Raw genomic sequence first — 13,300 nt, forward strand, 5'->3', positions numbered from 1 at the left:
TCAAAATGCACCATTCAAAGCCACATCACGAAATTTCAACCCTTTCTGACTTCATTTGTTTATTTTTCATGCATTTACTGATTTTTTCAGCTATAAGACCCTGATATTGAAAAGCATTTTCAAATGAACTCTGAAAAGGATTAAAAGTTGGCATTGTATCATCATTTCACCCACATAGCATGTGCAAGAAAAGTAGAGAGGCTTACGGCAAAAACTGGAATGCACTTCGTGTGCAAAACGGACAATCTCTTCGAAGAATCAGGGTTTCATACGGAAACTCGTCTGTTACAAAAGGATTTCATTTTTTTGAACTTATTTGAACTCCATAGTTTTTCTATGTTCAAGATGCACCATGCAAAGCCACATCATAAATTTTCAACCCTTTCTGACTTCATTTGTTTATTTTTCATGCATTTACTGATTTTTTTTCATCTATAAGACCCTGAAATTGAAAAGCATTTCGAATGAACTCTGAAAAGGTTAAAAGTTGGCATGGTATCATCATTTCACCCACATAGCATGTGCAAGAAAGTAGAGAGGCTTACGGCAAAAACTGGATGCACTTCGTGTACCTAAACGGACAATCTCTTTCGAAGAATCCGGGTTTCATACGGAAAACTCGTCTGTTTACAAAAGGATTTCTTTTTTTTTGAACTTATTTGAACTCCATAGTTTTTCTATGTTCTTAATGCACCATTCAAAGCCACATCATCAATTTTCAACCCTTTCTGAGTTCATTTGTTATTTTTTCATGCATTTACTGATTTTTTTCAGCTAATAAGTCCCTGAAATTGAAAACATTTCAAATGAGCTCTGAAAAGGTTAAAAGTTGGCATTGTATCATCATTTCACCCACATAGCATGTGCAAGAAAGTAGAGAGGCTTACGGCAAAAACTGGATGCACTTCGTGTACAAAACGGACAATCTCTTTTGAAGAATCAGGGTTTCATACGGAAACTCGTCTGTTACAAAAGGATTTCATTTTTTAAACTTATTTGAACGCCATAGTTTTTTCTATGTTCAAAATGCACCATTCAAAGCCACATCATCAAATTTCAAACCCTTTCTGACTTCATTTGTTATTTTTAGTGCATTTACAGATTTGTTTCAGCTATAAGACCCTAAAATTGAAAAGCATTTCAAATGAACTCTGAAAAGGTTAAAAGTTGGCATTGTATCATCATTTCACCCACATAGCATGTGCAAGAAAGTAGAGAGGCTTACGGCAAAAACTAGATGCACTTCGTGTACAAAACGGACAATCTCTTTCGAAGAATCAAGGTTTCATACGGAAACTCGTCTGTTACAAAAGGATTTCATTTTTTTTGAACTTATTTGAACTCCATAGTTTTTTCTATGTTCAAAATGCACCATTCAAAGCCACATCATCAAATTTCAACCCTTTCTGACTTCATTTGTTATTTTTTCATGCATTTACTGATTTTTTTTTCAGCTATAAGACCTTGAAATTGAAAAGCACTACAAATGAACTCTGAAAAGGTTAAAAGTTTGCATGGTATCATCGTTTCACCACATAGCATGTGCAATAAAGTAGAGAGGCTTACGGCAAAAACTGGATGCACTTCGTGTACAAAACGGACAATCTCTTTCGAAGAATCAGGGTTTCATACGGAAACTCGTCTGTTACAAAAGGATATCATTTTTTTTTGAACTTATATGAACTCCATAGTTTTCTATGTTCAAAATGCACCATTCAAAGCCACATCATCAAATTTCAACCCTTTCTGACTTCATTTGTTATTTTTCATGCATTTACTGATTTTTTTTCAGCTATAAGACGCTGAAATTGAAAAGCATTTCAAATGAACTCTGAAAAGGTTAAAATTAGGCATGGTATCATCATTTCACCCACATAGCATGTGCAATAAAGTAGAGAGGCTAACGGCAAAAAACTGGATGTACTTCGTGTACAAAACGGACAATCTCTTTCGAAGTATCACGGTTTCATACGGGAAACTCGTCTGTTACAAAAGGATTTCTTTTTTTTTGAAACTTATTTGAACTCCCATAGTTTTTTCTATGTTCAAAATGCACCATTCAAAGCCACATCATCAATTTTTCAACCCTTTCTGACTTCATTTGTTATTTTTCACGCATTTACTGATTTTTTTCATCTATAAGACCCTGAAATTGAAAAGCATTTCAAATGAACTCTGAAAGGTTTAAAAGTTGGCATGCTATCATCATTTCACCCACATAGCATGTGCAAGAAAGTAGAGAGGCTTACGGCAAAAACTGGATGCACTTCGTGTACAAAACGGACAATCTCTTTTGAAGAATCAGGGTTTTCATACGGAAAACTCGTCTGTTACAAAAGGATTTCATTTTTTTGAACTTATTTGAAACTCCATAGTTTTTCTATGTTAAAATGCACCATTCAAAGCCACATCATCAATTTTCAACCCTTTCTGACTTCATTTTTTTATTTTCATGCATTTAACTGATTTTTTTTCATCTATAAGACCCTGAAATTGAAAAGCATTTCAAATGAACTCTGAAAAGGTTTAAAAGTTGGCATGGTATCATCATTTCACCCACATATCATGTGCAAGAAAGTAGAGAGCTTACGGCAAAAACTGGATGCACATCGTGTACAAAACGGACAATCTCTTTCGAAGAATCAGGGTTTCATAGGGAAACTCGTCTGTTACAAAAGGATTTTATTTTTTGGAACTCATTTGAACTCCATAGTTTTTCTATGCTCAAAATGCACCATGCACAGCCACATCATCAATTTTCAACCCTTTCTCACTTCATTTGTTATTTTTCATGCATTTACTGATTTTTTTTCAGCTATAAGACCCTGAAATTGAAAAGCATTTGAAATGAACTCTGAAAAGGTTAAAAGTTGGCATGGTATCATCATTTCACCCCACATAGCATGTGCAAGAAAGTAGAGAGGGCTTACGGCAAAAACTGGATGCACCTTCGTGTACAAAACGGACAATCTCTTTCGAAGAATGAGGGTTTCATACGGAAACTCGTCTGTTACAAAAAGGATTTCATTTTTTTGAACTTATTTGAACTCCATAGTTTTTTCTATGTTTCAAAATGCACCATTCAAAGCCACATCACGAAATTTCAACCCTTTCTGACTTCATTTGTTATTTTTTCATGCATTTACTGATTTTTCAGCTATAAGACCCTGATATTGAAAAGCATTTTCAAATGAACTCTGAGAAAAGGATAAAAGTTGGCATTGTATCATCATTTCACCCACATAGCATGTGCAAGAAAGTAGAGAGGCTTACGGCAAAAACTGGATGCACTTCGTGTGCAAAACGGACAATCTCTTTCGAAGAATCAGGGTTTCATACGGAAACTCGTCTGTTACAAAAGGATTTCATTTTTTTGAACTTATTTGAACTCCATAGTTTTTCTATGTTCAAGATGTACCATGCAAAGCCACATCATAAATTTTCAACCCTTTCTGACTTCATTTGTTTATTTTTCATGCATTTACTGAATTTTTTTCATCTATAAGACCCTGAAATTGAAAAGCATTTCGAATGAACTCTGAAAAGGTTTAAAAGTTGGCATGGGTATCATCATTTCACCCACATAGCATGTGCAAGAAAGTAGAGAGGCTTACGGCAAAAACTGGATGCACTTCGTGTACTAAACGGACAATCTCTTTCGAAGAATCCGGGTTTTCATACGGAAAACTCGTCTGTTACAAAAAGGATTTCTTTTTTTTGAACTCATTTGAACTCCATAGTTTTTCTATGTTCTTAATGCACCATTCAAAGCCACATCATCAATTTTCAACCCTTTCTGAGTTCATTTGTTATTTTTTCATGCATTTACTGATTTTTTTTCAGCTATAAGTCCCTGAAATTGAAAACATTTCAAATGAGCTCTGAAAAGGTTTAAAAGTTGGCATTGTATCATCATTTCACCCACATAGCATGTGCAAGAAAGTAGAGAGGCTTACGGCAAAAACTGGATGCACTTCGTGTACAAAACGGACAATCTCTTTTGAAGAATCAGGGTTTCATACGGAAACTCGTCTGTGTACAAAAGGATTTCATTTTTTAAAACTTATTTGAACGCCATAGTTTTTCTATGTTCAAAATGCACCATTCAAAGCCACATCATCAAATTTCAACCCTTTCTGACTTCATTTGTTATTTTTAGTGCATTTACAGATTTGTTTCAGCTATAAGACCCTAAAATTGAAAAGCATTTCAAATGAACTCTGAAAAGGTTAAAAGTTGGCATTGTATCATCATTTCACCCCACATAGCATGTGCAAGAAAGTAGAGAGGCTTACGGCAAAAACTGGATGCACTTCGTGTACAAAACGGACAATCTCTTTCGAAGAATCAAGGTTTCAAACGGAAACTCGTCTGTTACAAAAGGATTTCATTTTTTTGAACTTATTTGAACTCCATAGTTTTTCTATGTTCAAAATGCACCATTCAAAGCCACATCATCAAATTTCAACCCTTTCTGACTTCATTTGTTATTTTTCATGCATTTACTGATTTTTTTTTCAGCTATAAGACCTTGAAATTGAAAAGCACTACAAATGAACTCTGAAAAGGTTAAAAGTTTGCATGGTATCATCGTTTCACCCACATAGCATGTGCAATAAAGTAGAGAGGCTTACGGCAAAAACTGGATGCACTTCGTGTACAAAACGGACAATCTCTTTCGAAGAATCAGGGTTTCATACGGAAACTCGTCTGTTACAAAAGGATATCATTTTTTTGAACTTATATGAACTCCATAGTTTTTCTATGTTCAAAATGCACCATTCAAAGCCACATCATCAAATTTCAACCCTTTCTGACTTCATTTGTTATTTTTCATGCATTTACTGATTTTTTTTCAGCTATAAGACGCTGAAATTGAAAAGCATTTCAAATGAACTCTGAAAAGGTTAAAATTAGGCATGGTATCATCATTTCACCCACATAGCATGTGCAATAAAGTAGAGAGGCTAACGGCAAAAAACTGGATGTACTTCGTGTACAAAACGGACAATCTCTTTCGAAGTATCACGGTTTCATACGGAAACTCGTCTGTTACAAAAGGATTTCTTTTTTTTTTGAACTTATTTGAACTCCATAGTTTTTCTATGTTCAAAATGCACCATTCAAAGCCACATCATCAATTTTCAACCCTTTCTGACTTCATTTGTTATTTTTCACGCATTTACTGATTTTTTTCATCTATAAGACCCTGAAATTGAAAAGCATTTCAAATGAACTCTGAAAAGGTTAAAAGTTGGCATGCTATCATCATTTCACCCACATAGCATGTGCAAGAAAGTAGAGAGGCTTACGGCAAAAACTGGATGCACTTCGTGTACAAAACGGACAATCTCTTTTGAAGAATCAGGGTTTCATACGGAAACTCGTCTGTTACAAAAGGATTTCATTTTTTTAAACTTATTTGAATGCCATAGTTTTTCTATCTTCAAACTGCACCATTCAAAGCCACATCATTAAATTTCAACCCTTTCTGACTTCATTTGTTATTTTTCATGCATTTACTGATTTTTTCAGCTATAAGACCCTGAAATTGAAAAGCATTTCAAATGAACTCTGAAAAGGTTAAAAGTTGGCATGGTATCATCATTTCGCCCACATGCATGTGCAAAAAGTAGAGAGGCTTACGGCAAAAACTGGATGCACTTCGTGTACAAAACGGACAATCTCTTTCGAAGAATGAGGGTTTCATACGGAAACTCGTCTGTTACAAAAGGATTTCATTTTTTTGAACTTATTTGAACTCCATAGTTTTTCTATGTTAAAATGCACCATTCAAAGCCACATCATCTATTTTCAACCCTTTCTGACTTCATTTTTTATTTTTCATGCATTTACTGATTTTTTTCATCTATAAGACCCTGAAATTGAAAAGCATTTCAAATGAACTCTGAAAAGGTTAAAAGTTGGCATGGTATCATCATTTCACCCACATATCATGTGCAAGAAAGTAGAGAGCTTACGGCAAAAAACTGGATGCACATCGTGTACAAAACGGACAATCTCTTTCGAAGAATCAGGGTTTCATAGGGAAACTCGTCTGTTACAAAAGGATTTTATTTTTTTGAACTCATTTGAACTCCATAGTTTTTCTATGCTCAAAATGCACCATGCACAGCCACATCATCAATTTTCAACCCTTTCTCACTTCATTTGTTATTTTTCATGCATTTACTGATTTTTTTCAGCTATAAGACACTGAAATTGAAAAGCATTTGAAATGAACTCTGAAAAGGTTAAAAGTTGGCATGGTATCATCATTTCACCCACATAGCATGTGCAAGAAGAAAGTAGAGAGGCTTACGGCAAAAACTGGATGCACTTCGTGTACAAAACGGACAATCTCATTCGAAGAATGAGGGTTTCATACGGAAACTCGTCTGTTACAAAAGGATTTCATTTTTTTTGAACTTATTTGAACTCCATAGTTTTTCTATGTTCAAAATGCACCATTCAAAGCCACATCATGAAATTTCAACCCTTTCTGACTTCATTTGTTATTTTTCATGCATTTACTGATTTTTTCAGCTATAAGACCCTGATATTGAAAAGCATTTCAAATGAACTCTGAAAAGGATAAAAGTTGGCATTGTATCATCATTTCACCCACATAGCATGTGCAAGAAAGTAGAGAGGCTTACGGCAAAAACTGGATGCACTTCGTGTGCAAAACGGACAATCTCTTTCGAAGAATCAGGGTTTCATACGGAAACTCGTCTGTTACAAAAGGATTTCATTTTTTTTGAACTTATTTGAACTCCATAGTTTTTCTATGTTCAAGATGCACCATGCAAAGCCACATAATAAATTTTCAACCCTTTCTGACTTCATTTGTTATTTTTCATGCATTTACTGATTTTTTTCATCTATAAGACCCCTGAAATTGAAAAGCATTTCAAATGAACTCTGAAAAGGTTAAAAGTTGGCATGGTATCATCATTTCACCCACATAGCATGTGCAAGAAAGTAGAGAGGCTTACGGCAAAAACTGGATCTTCGTGTACTAAACGGACAATCTCTTTCGAAGAATCCGGGTTTCATACGGAAACTCGTCTGTTACAAAAGGATTTCTTTTTTTTGAACTTATTTGAACTCCATAGTTTTTCTATGTTCTTAATGCACCATTCAAAGCCACATCATCAATTTTCAACCCTTTCTGACTTCATTTGTTATTTTTCATGCATTTACTGATTTTTTTTCAGCTATAAGTCCCTGAAATTGAAAAGCATTTCAAATGAGCTCTGAAAAGGTTAAAAGTTGGCATGGTATCATCATTTCACCCACATAGCATGTGCAAGAAAGTAGAGAGGCTTACGGCAAAAACTGGATGCACTTCGTGTACAAAACGGACAATCTCTTTCGAAGAATGAGGGTTTCATACGGAAACTCGTCTGTTACAAAAGGATTTCATTTTTTTGAACTTATTTGAACTCCATAGTTTTTTCTATGTTAAAATGCACCATTCAAAGCCACATCATCTATTTTCAACCCTTTCTGACTTCATTTTTTATTTTTCATGCATTTACTGATTTTTTTCATCTATAAGACCCTGAAATTGAAAAGCATTTCAAATGAACTCTGAAAAGGTTAAAAGTTGGCATGGTATCATCATTTCACCCACATATCATGTGCAAGAAAGTAGAGAGCTTACGGCAAAAACTGGATGCACATCGTGTACAAAACGGACAATCTCTTTCGAAGAATCAGGGTTTCATAGGGAAACTCGTCTGTTACAAAAGGATTTTATTTTTTTGAACTCATTTGAACTCCATAGTTTTTCTATGCTCAAAATGCACCATGCACAGCCACATCATCAATTTTCAACCCTTTCTCACTTCATTTGTTATTTTTCATGCATTTACTGATTTTTTTCAGCTATAAGACACTGAAATTGAAAAGCATTTGAAATGAACTCTGAAAAGGTTAAAAGTTGGCATGGTATCATCATTTCACCCACATAGCATGTGCAAGAAAGTAGAGAGGCTTACGGCAAAAACTGGATGCACTTCGTGTACAAAACGGACAATCTCATTCGAAGAATGAGGGTTTCATACGGAAACTCGTCTGTTACAAAAGGATTTCATTTTTTTTGAACTTATTTGAACTCCATAGTTTTTCTATGTTCAAAATGCACCATTCAAAGCCACATCATGAAATTTCAACCCTTTCTGACTTCATTTGTTATTTTTCATGCATTTACTGATTTTTTCAGCTATAAGACCCTGATATTGAAAAGCATTTCAAATGAACTCTGAAAAGGATAAAAAGTTGGCATTGTATCATCATTTCACCCACATAGCATGTGCAAGAAAGTAGAGAGGCTTACGGCAAAAACTGGATGCACTTCGTGTGCAAAACGGACAATCTCTTTCGAAGAATCAGGGTTTCATACGGAAACTCGTCTGTTACAAAAGGATTTCATTTTTTTTGAACTTATTTGAACTCCATAGTTTTTCTATGTTCAAGATGCACCATGCAAAGCCACATAATAAATTTTCAACCCTTTCTGACTTCATTTGTTATTTTTCATGCATTTACTGATTTTTTTCATCTATAAGACCCTGAAATTGAAAAGCATTTCAAATGAACTCTGAAAAGGTTAAAAGTTGGCATGGTATCATCATTTCACCCACATAGCATGTGCAAGAAAGTAGAGAGGCTTACGGCAAAAACTGGATCTTCGTGTACTAAACGGACAATCTCTTTCGAAGAATCCGGGTTTCATACGGAAACTCGTCTGTTACAAAAGGATTTCTTTTTTTTGAACTTATTTGAACTCCATAGTTTTTCTATGTTCTTAATGCACCATTCAAAGCCACATCATCAATTTTCAACCCTTTCTGACTTCATTTGTTATTTTTCATGCATTTACTGATTTTTTTCAGCTATAAGTCCCTGAAATTGAAAAGCATTTCAAATGAGCTCTGAAAAGGTTAAAAGTTGGCATTGTATCATCATTTCACCCACATAGCATGTGCAAGAAAGTAGAGAGGCTTACGGCAAAAACTGGATGCACTTCGTGTACAAAACGGACAATCTCTTTTGAAGAATCAGGGTTTCATACGGAAACTCGTCTGTTACAAAAGGATTTCATTTTTTAAACTTATTTGAACGCCATAGTTTTTCTATGTTCAAAATGCACCATTCAAAGCCACATCATCAAATTTCAACCCTTTCTGACTTCATTTGTTATTTTTAGTGCATTTACAGATTTGTTTCAGCTATAAGACCCTAAAATTGAAAAGCATTTCAAATGAACTCTGAAAAGGTTAAAAGTTGGCATTGTATCATCATTTCACCCACATAGCATGTGCAAGAAAGTAGAGAGGCTTACGGCAAAAACTGGATGCACTTCGTGTACAAAACGGACAATCTCTTTCGAAGAATCAAGGTTTCATACGGAAACTCGTCTGTTACAAAAGGATTTCATTTTTTTGAACTTATTTGAACTCCATAGTTTTTCTATGTTCAAAATGCACCATTCAAAGCCACATCATCAAATTTCAACCCTTTCTGACTTCATTTGTTATTTTTCATGCATTTACTGATTTTTTTTTCAGCTATAAGACCTTGAAATTGAAAAGCACTACAAATGAACTCTGAAAAGGTTAAAAGTTTGCATGGTATCATCGTTTCACCCACATAGCATGTGCAATAAAGTAGAGAGGCTTACGGCAAAAACTGGATGCACTTCGTGTACAAAACGGACAATCTCTTTCGAAGAATCAGGGTTTCATACGGAAACTCGTCTGTTACAAAAGGATTTCATTTTTTTGAACTTATATGAACTCCATAGTTTTTCTATGTTCAAAATGCACCATTCAAAGCCACATCATCAAATTTCAACCCTTTCTGACTTCATTTGTTATTTTTCATGCATTTACTGATTTTTTTTCAGCTATAAGACGCTGAAATTGAAAAGCATTTCAAATGAACTCTGAAAAGGTTAAAATTAGGCATGGTATCATCATTTCACCCACATAGCATGTGCAATAAAGTAGAGAGGCTAACGGCAAAAACTGGATGCACTTCGTGTACAAAACGGACAATCTCTTTCGAAGCATCACGGTTTCATACGGAAACTCGTCTGTTACAAAAGGATTTCTTTTTTTTTGAACTTATTTGAACTCCATAGTTTTTCTATGTTCAAAATGCACCATTCGAAGCCACATCATTAATTTTCAACCCTTTCTGACTTCATTTGTTATTTTTCACGCATTTACTGATTTTTTTCATCTATAAGACCTTGAAATTGAAAAGCATTTCAAATGAACTCTGAAAAGGTTAAAAGTTGGCATGCTATCATCATTTCACCCACATAGCATGTGCAAGAAAGTAGAGAGGCTTACGGCAAAAAATGGATGCACTTCGTGTACAAAACGGACAATCTCTTTTGAAGAATCAGGGTTTCATACGGAAACTCGTCTGTTACAAAAGGATTTCATTTTTTAAACTTATTTGAATGCCATAGTTTTTATATGTTCAAAATGCACCATTCAAAGCCACATCATCAAATTTCAACCCTTTCTGACTTCATTTGTTATTTTTCATGCATTTACTGATTTTTTCAGCTATAAGACCCTGAAACTGAAAAGCATTTCAAATGAACTCTGAAAAGGTTAAAAGTTGGCATGGTATCATCATTTCACCCACATAGCATGTGCAAGAAAGTAGAGACGCTTACGGCAAAAACTGGATGCACTTCGTGTACAAAACGGACAAGCTCTTTCGAAGAATCAAGGTTTCATACAGAAACTCGTCTGTTACAAAAGGATTTCATTTTTTTGAACTTATTTGAACTCCATAGTTTTTCTATGTTCAAAATGCACCATTCAAAGCCACATCATCAATTTTCAACCCTTTCTGACTTCATTTGTTATTTTTCATGCATTTACTGATTTTTTCAGCTATAAGACCCTGAAATTGAAAAGCATTTCAAATCAACTCTGAAAAGGTTAAAAGTTGGCATGGTATCATCGTTTCACCCACATAGCATGTGCAAGAAACTAGAGAGACTTACGGCAAAAACTGGATGCACTTCGTGTACAAAACGGACAATCTCTTTCGAAGAATCAGGGTTTCATACGGAAACTCGTCTGTTACAAAAGGATTTCATTTTTTAAACTTATTTGAACGCCATAGTTTTTCTATGTTCAAAATGCACCATTCAAAGCCACATCATCAAATTCCAACCCTTTCTGACTTCATTTGTTATTTTTCATGCATTTACTGATTTTTTCAGCTATAAGACCCTGAAATTGAAAAGCATTTCAAATGAACTCTGAAAAGGTGAAAATTAGGAAGGTATCATCATTTCACCCACATAGCATGTGCAAGAAAGTAGAGAGGCTTACGGCAAAAACTGGATGCACTTCGTGTACAAAACGGACTATCTCTTTCGAAGAATCAAGGTTTCATACGGAAACTCGTCTGTTACAAAAGGATTTCAATTTTTTGAACTTATTTGAACTCCATAGTTTTTCTATGTTCAAAATGCACCATTCAAAGCCACATCATCAATTTTCAACCCTTTCTGACTTCATTTGTTATTTTTCATGCATTTACTGATTTTTTTCAGCTATAAGACCTTGAAATTGAAAAGCACTACAAATGAACTCTGAAAAGGTTAAAAGTTGGCATGGTATCATCGTTTCACCCACATAGCATGTGCAAGAAAGTAGAGAGGCTTACGGCAAAAACTGGATGCACTTCGTGTACAAAACGGACAATCTCTTTCGAAAAATCAGGGTTTCATACGGAAACTCGTCTGTTACAAAAGGATTTCATTTTTTTGAACTTATTTGAACTCCATAGTTTTTCTATGTTCAAAATGCACCATTCAAAGCCACATCATCAAATTTCAACCCTTTCTGACTTCATTTGTTATTTTTCATGCATTTACTGATCTTTTTTCAGCTATAAGACCCTGAAATTGAAAAGCATTTCAAATGAACTCTGAAAAGGTTAAAATTAGGCATGGTATCATCATTTCACCCACATAGCATGTGCAATAAAGTAGAGAGGCTTACGGCAAAAACTGGATGCACTTCGTGTACAAAACGGAAAATCTCTTTCGAAGTATCACGGTTTCATACGGAAACTCGTCTGTTACAAAAGGATTTCTTTTTTTTTTTGAACTTATTTGAACTCCATAGTTTTTCTATGTTCAAAATGCACCATTCAAAGCCACATCATCAATTTTCAACCCTATCTGACTTCATTTGTTATTTTTCACGCATTTACTGATTTTTTTCATCTATAAGACCCTGAAATTGAAAAGCATTTCAAATGAACTCTAAAAAGGTTAAAAGTTGGCATGGTATCATCATTTCACCCACATAGCATGTGCAAGAAAGTAGAGAGGCTTACGGCAAAAACTGGATGCACTTCGTGTACAAAACGGACAATCTCTTTTGAAGAATCAGGGTTTCATACGGAAACTCGTCTGTTACAAAAGGATTTCTTTTTTTTTGAACTTATTTGAACTCCATAGTTTTTCTATGTTCAAAATGAACCATTCAAAGACACATCATCAATTTTCAACCCTTTCTGAATTCATTTGTTATTTTTCACGCATTTACTGATTTTTTTCAGCTATAAGACCCTGAAATTGAAAAGCACTACAAATGAACTCTGAAAAGGTTAAAAGTTGGCATGGTATCATCGTTTCACCCACATAGCATGTGCAATAAAGTAGAGAGGCTTACGGCAAAAACTGGATGCACTTCGTGTACAAAACGGACAATCTATTTCGAAGAATCAGGGTTTCATACGGAAACTCGTCTGTTACAAAAGGATTTCATTTTTTTGAACTTATTTGAACTCCATAGTTTTTCTATGTTCAAAATGCACCATTCAAAGCCACATCATCAAATTCCAACCCTTTCTGACTTCATTTGTTATTTTTCATGCATTTACTGATTTTTTCAGCTATAAGACCCTGAAATTGAAATGCATTTCAAATGAACTCTGAAAAGGTTAAAAGTTGGCATGGTATCATCATTTCACCCACATAGCATGTGCAAGAAAGTAGAGAGGCTTACGGCAAAAACTGGATGCACTTCGTGTACAAAACGGACAATCTCTTTCGAAGAATCAAGGTTTCATACGGAAACTCGTCTGTTACAAAAGGATTTCAATTTTTTGAACTTATTTGAACTCCATAGTTTTTCTATGTTCAAAATGCACCATTCAAAGCCACATCATCAATTTTCAACCCTTTCTGACTTCATTTGTTATTTTTCATGCATTTACTGATTTTTTTCAGCTATAAGACCTTGAA

This window comes from Aegilops tauschii, chromosome 3 (genome assembly GCF_002575655.3).
Source record: "Aegilops tauschii subsp. strangulata cultivar AL8/78 chromosome 3, Aet v6.0, whole genome shotgun sequence".
NCBI lineage: Eukaryota > Viridiplantae > Streptophyta > Magnoliopsida > Poales > Poaceae > Aegilops > Aegilops tauschii.